Below are 7,952 nucleotides of genomic sequence, written 5' to 3'. Positions count from 1 at the left end.
TTGTAAAGGTACGGAAAATGAATTATTTGTCTTGCAAACATTGCGGACAAATAGGGTCAAAGATCGATCATATGTCACGATGCAAGAATTTATGCCAAACAGAATCGATGTAGCAATCGCAATCGCCATAGGACCACAATTATAACCGTCGCCTTGTGACTGAACTTCAGGAAATACTATTGGATTGTTCTGAAAGTCATGAAAGGAAAATAATCTATCCACAAAAAGTCAAAGTTCAAATTTTGTATATTAGCATTATGGCTACCTTCATCATATATATAATAACAGTTTTTGTGTCATAATGACAAGCAACCCAATGTCCGTCATCGAAATCACTGTGTAGTATTTGTTTTTTCTTCAATTATTGAGTGGAACAATCCGATCGGGAAATATTATTAATCATACAGGCCGAGTTGCATAATCAGAATTTCTTTCAAGTAGCGCATAGAAACTATTTGTCATCGTTTCCATTAAACATTCTTCGGAAACCAAAACGTTTTTTTCCGCATTACCATAACAGAACTTGTGACACTGACGATCCATTTTCAGTTAGCGTTTGGGGCAGTCTTTTAGTGATGCAAGTATTAAACCAGGTTTTTCCAATTAGACGCCTACGGCAAGCCAAAGTTCTGCGCTATTGCGGCCAAAAACGCTATAATAGCGAATAATTTTAGTTTAAGTGCGTAATAGGCCCAAAACAAAATTAATTTGTCTAATTGTAGGCGCTACTGGCAGTCGATGCTTTCATTCAGTGCTTATATGACAGCTTTTATACAACGTTTGAGCAGCCGATAAATTTTTTTTTTAATTTTCCGGATTTGTAAAATAAGAAAGTTATATAAATACGTTATAAAACAAATAGATTAATAATTTTAAACTATTTTGTACAAATTTCTTTGCAATAATAGCAAGCATATTACAATTATTTTAGTAAACATATGCAGAGATGCAGCGTTGTTAATCTAACATTTTTTTACAAAAACAAATCTTATTAAAGTGGTATACATAAACCTCACAAATGACTTACGAAACATCACGAAACATGAAGTCTTGCAAGCTTTGTTGAACATATTAAAACTTAAAAAGTAGAATTGTTAAAATTAATTATAAATCTCACATTTTATACAACACGTGTACGACGATGTGTCACTCAGATATGAATTATTCTCGAAGTAAAAAGTCAGTAAACATTAAGGCAAATTTGCAAATATGACGAACAAAACACATGTATATAGTTGTTAAGTCAAATCAATCGCAATAAATTATTATAAGAATTAAAATCTGTCAAAATTATTAAAATTGTACAATAAAGAATTACATAATAAAAAGTAAAAACGAAAAAATTCAATATGAACCATATCTCGGTAAAATTGTTACATTTTCATCTACTAATAAAACTTTGTCAAAATAAATCAATAAACTATGAATATAAATCTAAAAAGGTTTCTAACATCAATTAGGAGAAATTTTCAATCATCGCTGCATAGGCATGGAAAAAGAATTTTTTATAGCACTAGAATTAGTACTTAACTCGACATATTTCACTTTCAATGGGGAGATATACAAACAGAACTTTGACACATCAATGGGATCGTCTTTATCCTCCTATTATAGCAGATTTGGTCATACAAGACTTAAAGACTAAAGCAATAGCAATGTTAGGCTTTCGATTGCCCTTTTTACTTCAGATATGTGGATGATATCGTGACAACAATCCCGTCTGATATGATTGATCTTATTATGACAACTTTTAATTCGTTTCATCCGAGATTGCAATTCACCTTGGAAATAGGACGCAATAGTATTAATTTCTTAGATGTAACTATTATTAATAACAATAATTGTTTAGAGTGATTTGGTACTATAAACCAACATTCTCAGGTCGGTATCTGAACTATTTATCTTCACATCCTATTTCTCATAAAAAAGATGTCATAATGGATATGTTGGACAGAGCTATGTTACTCTCAAATCCAAAATTTCATTATAACAATATTAAGTTTATTATTTGTACATTATTAAATAATGACTATCCGGCAAAATTTATTTTTGACAATAGTCGTCTAAAATATTGGTCTAATAAAAAAGTTTTTATTAATGATATCCCAAATGACAGTTAGTGATCGCGTATTTTGATTTTTGTTACCATATTGATTCTACGTTAGAGAAATTTTCGTCGACTTGTAAAGACACCAATATAAAATTTTTTCAGTGTTTTTCAGTGATAACAAATTAAATAGATTTATAAAAGTACAGAAGGACGCTCTTCCAAAATTTGATAATAAAAATGTGGTCTATAAGATTTGTTGTAAAGATTGCGATGCATCGTATCTGGGACAAACAAGTAGGAAACTTTCCAGTAGAATATCTGAACATCGTAGACATATAAATTGGAACACTGACACTCACTCTGTAATTACTGAACATCGTATTGAATTTACACATGACTTCGATTGAGAGAACATTCAAATTTTAGACAAGGAAAAATTTTTGAACAAAAAATTTTTAAACATCTAATTTCGGAAATGGCATTCATACACATGCAAAGGAATGGCTTTAATTTACGTTCAGATACAGAAGGTGCATCATATCTATGCTGTAACGATGCTTGAAAATTTCTCCTGATTGATGTTAGAAACCTTTTTAGATTTATAGTTTATTGATTTATTTAAGTTTTATTGGTTGACAAGAATGTAACAATTTTAATGAGATATGGTTCATATCGAATTTTTTAGTTTTTATTATGTAACTTTTTATTGTACAATTTAAATAATTTTGACAGGTTTTAATTCTTATAATAATTTATTGCGATTTTTATCGGTTTGACTTAACAACTATATACATGTATTTTGTTTGTCATATTTGCAAATTTGCCTTAATGTTTACTGTGTGACCTTTTACTTCAAGAATAATGCATATCTGAGTGACACGTTGTCGTATACGGATGTATGTTGTATAAAATGTGAGATTTATAGTTGATTTTAACAATTCTATTTTTTAAGTTTTAATATGTTCAACAAAGCTTCAGTGCAAGGCTTCATGTTTCGTGATGGTAAGTCATTTGTGAGGTTTACGCATATACCACTTTAATAAGATTCGTTTTTGTAAAAAAAATGTTAGATTAACAATACTGCATCTTTGTCAATTTGCGAGTGGCTTAGGCATTATGGATATGTGAGCTAACTATACTTGTATCATTCTTGCTGAAGAGGACTCCAACGTGAATCGAAACGTTTAAAATAAAGAAGACATCAATCCAATATCTGAGTATTGATTGTTCACTAAATAATTACGTCGTTTATCATTGCTGACTCTCATTAGTCTATTATATTTATCTTTTTGTATTGTTTAAAATTCCTAATATAATTATTATTTTTGCATATGCAGAGATTTAAAATTATTGCAATAATTAAAAAATATTGTAGAAAGTACGCTTATGAAGAATTGAAATTATATGCTTCTTTTGTATATTAGTCTTTAGATCAAGTAATCACATCAACACATCAAAATAGAATTTATTGATTACAAAATAAATCATCAATTCAGTATGTCTCTTAAAAATTGTTGCTGTTATCCATTTTACAAATAAATCTTATTTATTTATAGACTAACGTCAAATATTACAAGGAATCAATTTATGTAAAAAAATCATAATCGAAGATTTGAAGATCGATCTAATTTTTTTAAAACAGAACCTAGATAGCACACCTAGGTATGTTTTATATATTCTTAAACATATCCGATATTTTATAACCGTTAAGCATCAATAAGAAACGTTTCATTGGAAACGTTTTTAAAATTATAATTTAAAAAATGTATATTTTACGTATATTTTAATTCACACTGTGTAATATTTTATTATGAAACATTATATATACAGAAATAAAATAAATATATTTTATAAGATAGGAAACAAGACCGTTTATGTTAAATAACATTACTTTAAATCCGAAGCGCCATAAATATATTTTATAAATAAATAGTATATTAATTTATATAAATATATAGTATATATTTTTTTCGAAGAAGAGAAGAATAATGTTTTCTTTATTTCATTTTCTAAAAGTTCGCTTTTATACGGAATTAATAATAAAATAATGTACTTATGTATTCATATACATTTTTAAAATAAAATTGAATAAATTATTGTAGAAAATCATTATTTTAATGATTTATTCAACTTTATTTTAAAAAATACGTATGTATACATACCTGTATATGTGAATATATTTCCAATCAACAGACAATGATACATTATATTTTTCGTTTAAAATAAATGATTGAAATAACATTGTTTAATTTATTTAATGTCTATTTAACATTAATTATTCATTTGAAATAATAGTTTAAAAAACATTTTTTAAATGTTTAATATATGAAAGGCATACACCACTACGCAAGATCTAAATTATACTGAAGATGGTCTAATCACAAGACCGAAACATTTATATATAGATATTTTTTTTTTATTTGAATAAATTGCTAATTCGCTTCCAAGATCTTGCGTAGTGGTATATGCCCTTCATATATATTATTAATTTTGAATTTTAGCCATATAAAACTGTTTATTGTTTATAAAATGTTTATTTTACATTATTTATTCATTTAAAATGTGATGATAAAAAACATTTATTTCACGTTTATTTAATGTTTAGCAAATGTTTTACGTTTATTCAATGTTTATCAAACAAACGATTATAGTTGACAAAAATGTGCTCCTCCGAACCGTGTGTGTGTATAAGGACGAACATGTTTCTGTTAGCAAGTATAAATTATAATAATAAATTAACGATATAAGTAAATAAAAATAATAAGAAAAGTACAAATTGTTGATTTCCTCTCAATTTGGAGCGAGTTTTATAGTTAATTTTGCGTCCGAATGCGAATTTTACTTAATTTCTTATGTTTTTATCTACGTTACAACTCTATTGTTAATTACCATTGTTAATTTATTTGTCACATTAATTTATTTGTCACATTGAAAATGATCTAACAAGGATCGAAACGTTTGTTTTGTTCACCTTCTGATTGTCAAATTATATTTTACGTTTTTAATTTTATGACATAGTTTTATTTCATTTTTTAACTATTTATACAGTTTGTTAATTTATGTTTTAGACTCGTAGCCCTTTTTCCTTTTTACTTATTTTGATTTATTGAGCCTTATTATTTTTATAATTTATTTAATATTTATTAAATCTTTTTTAAACATTTATATGACATTTAATAAATGTTTGTCTTTTAAATGTTTGTTATTTATTTATTTAAAATATGATTAAAAAACATTTATTTAATATTTATCTGCCGTTTATTATAAATATGGAAAAAATATTATTTTCTAAATCTCGAATTAATAAAAAACGGATCGAAATAATAAAATAATCATGAAAGAGAAGTTAACACAATATAATTGCATTAAGTGTATCATATATGAAGAATAAGAACTGTGTGCATCGATAGTTATATGTAAATGGCGTGACGGATAAGATATGAGACTCATAACCCTGAGGTCCCAGATTCAAAATCCAGCTACGGTAAGTGAAAAAAATTAAAATAAAATTAGAATAAATAAATAAAATTATAGTTGTTTAATGTTTAGGCACTGTCGATAAAAAACATAAATTAAAAAAGTTTCTACATTGTTATTTTTTTCTAATTTTGAAAATAATTATGACATTAAAAAATATTTTTTTAACGTTAAAGAAATGTTTCTTCAAACATTCAACACGTTAAAAAGATGTTTCTTCACGTTTTTCGAATGGATATTTTAACCAATCAGAAATGTTTTCAAGTGGCTATGAAACGTTTCAAAGAAGAGACATTTGTGAAACGTTTTTTAAACGAATATGTGTTACCTGGGAAACACCTTTATTTTTTCAAAAAGCTATAAAGACAGGACCTCGCTAAATCATCTTTTGATAATCTTGCTTCAATATTTTTATGCACAAAATGACAATCTTCACTTGAAATCAAACTAAATTGCCTATCTTTGTTCTCCCTTCCAACCGAACAATTTTTGTCCGGAATACTTTTCTATAAAATGCTTTATATTTTCGAGATATTTATTAAGTACAAATTTTATTTATCAAATAAATATTTCTTTAGCAAAATTTATAAATAGAGGATTTATTTATAAAATAAATAGCAAGAATTTTTAAAAGACTGCATTGCTAAAAGCAAACTTCCTACAATATTTAAATTAGCTTTTTACATAGGCAATTAAATTTTCTTTATATTAAAAAATTTTAATTGAAAGTGTGCTACGAAACAAACATATATAAAATAAATTGTTCATTTAGAAGCCAGTTTGTTTATTTACATTTCGTTCTACTTTTAGCCCTTGCTTCTAAATAACTGAACCATATCCTATATGTAACCCTTGTTGTTTCTTAACGGAAGCTAATTTCATAAAGCATGCATTACACGAGATGAGGCACTGATGTGATTCATTTATAATAAATCACTAACTTCATACGTTCATTAAGTGACGTGTATTCGACGTTAATCTTAATATGTGATCAAAAATTTTTCAGACGATATTTACGTATACATATATATATATATATATATATATATATATATATATACAGAGTATCCCGTACGTTTTCGCCAATCGCTTTTTATATAGAGAGCGGACCAAATTGAGTCGAAAAATCTTCTACCATTTTGCAATTTTCGCAATGGTTAACGAGATATTAATTACTAAAAATCGCCAAATATATTGGCTTTCAATAATTTTTTACTGAGATATTATCAACTTCACAGAAATAACAACAAGAGACAAAAATTGTTTAATTTTTTCTCATAAAATTCTGAGAATTTTTTCAGAATTTTGTACCGTATTTTCTCATATTAGTAATCTACTCAAGCGGTTAACAAAAACGGGACACCCTGTATATTTATATTTATACAATAATTTTAAAAGTATGTTCTATCTGCCACAGCTATGAGCAAAAATCTCATATAGCTCTTGCAGATAGAAACATTTGCATTATTACAATATGTCGGTCATAAGAGTACGTATTTTAATATGTTTTAAAAAAGGGAACATTTCTTTTACTAGACCCATGTTATTGTCTTTTAAATTTTTGTATAATACTATTGTATTTTGTATAATACTCTATAATACTATTTGTATAATACATTAAAAATATAAAGGATTATTAGTTTCAACATCTTATTTTTCGCCCGTCTTTGGCCGTTATTTATACAATGTATAATTTTATTGTGATTGATCGAGAGAAGTAAACTGGAAGAACAATCGCGAACAAGAGAAAATTAGAGGCGATGTCTTAGTTCAAGTAATCCGACACAGTTTATTTTTCATTATACAATTCACAAATTAATAATTTTACAATACAATAATACTGATAGCAATAAATCCTTGCGAAAAGCTGAATTTTAGTTTCTTGCAGAATTATTTTAAGAGAATGATGAGCTATTACCGGCGCAATGGCGATGGATTCTCTAGCGACAAGATAAAAAAAATTTCGACGTATCTATACGGCGATTGACTGACTGACGCGGCGGCTCGATGTCGGACTTTTTAAAGAGTTAGTTGCACAAAGGATCTTTTCGTCAATCATTTCGCTTATGGAAACATCCAAAAATTACGAATGTTTGAGATGATCTCTTGATTTGCGCGGCGATTGGTCTGAGACGAAGACGACGAAAAGACGAGTTATTGCCATGCGTGACCAAAATTCGTTGTCTATGATTGAATAACGACCGAGTTACGTCACACTGGCGCGCATGCGTTATAGTCTAATAAAATTGTTAACAGACATTTTGAGTGTATGTACAATATGAAATTTGACTTCTAACAATTTTGACTTCTAACAAAGAAAGGAAATTTTCAAGAATTTTCTTTGGAAAGTACTAGAAGTTTTCAAATCACATGCTGTACATTCATTACTTTCATAAAATGTATGCCAAAGCGAATCTTAAACATC

At 27.3% G+C, this 7,952-nt stretch overlaps 1 long non-coding RNA gene across 1 annotated transcript; it reads left to right on the top strand.

Moving 5' to 3' along the window:
• Window positions 1-2,534: 2,534 nt before the first annotated feature.
• Window positions 2,535-4,008, top strand: LOC105149260 (uncharacterized). The gene is made up of 3 exons (XR_846563.2): window positions 2,535-3,052; window positions 3,121-3,267; window positions 3,607-4,008. It is a non-coding gene; the product is annotated as an uncharacterized LOC105149260 (long non-coding RNA).
• Window positions 4,009-7,952: the final 3,944 nt, after the last annotated feature.

This window comes from Acromyrmex echinatior, chromosome 1 (genome assembly GCF_024713525.1).
Source record: "Acromyrmex echinatior isolate Ae372 chromosome 1, ASM2471352v2, whole genome shotgun sequence".
NCBI classification, from domain to species: Eukaryota; Metazoa; Arthropoda; class Insecta; order Hymenoptera; family Formicidae; genus Acromyrmex; species Acromyrmex echinatior.
The sequence above is the reverse complement of the archived record's forward strand: the minus strand, read 5'-3'. Positions and strand labels throughout refer to the sequence as shown.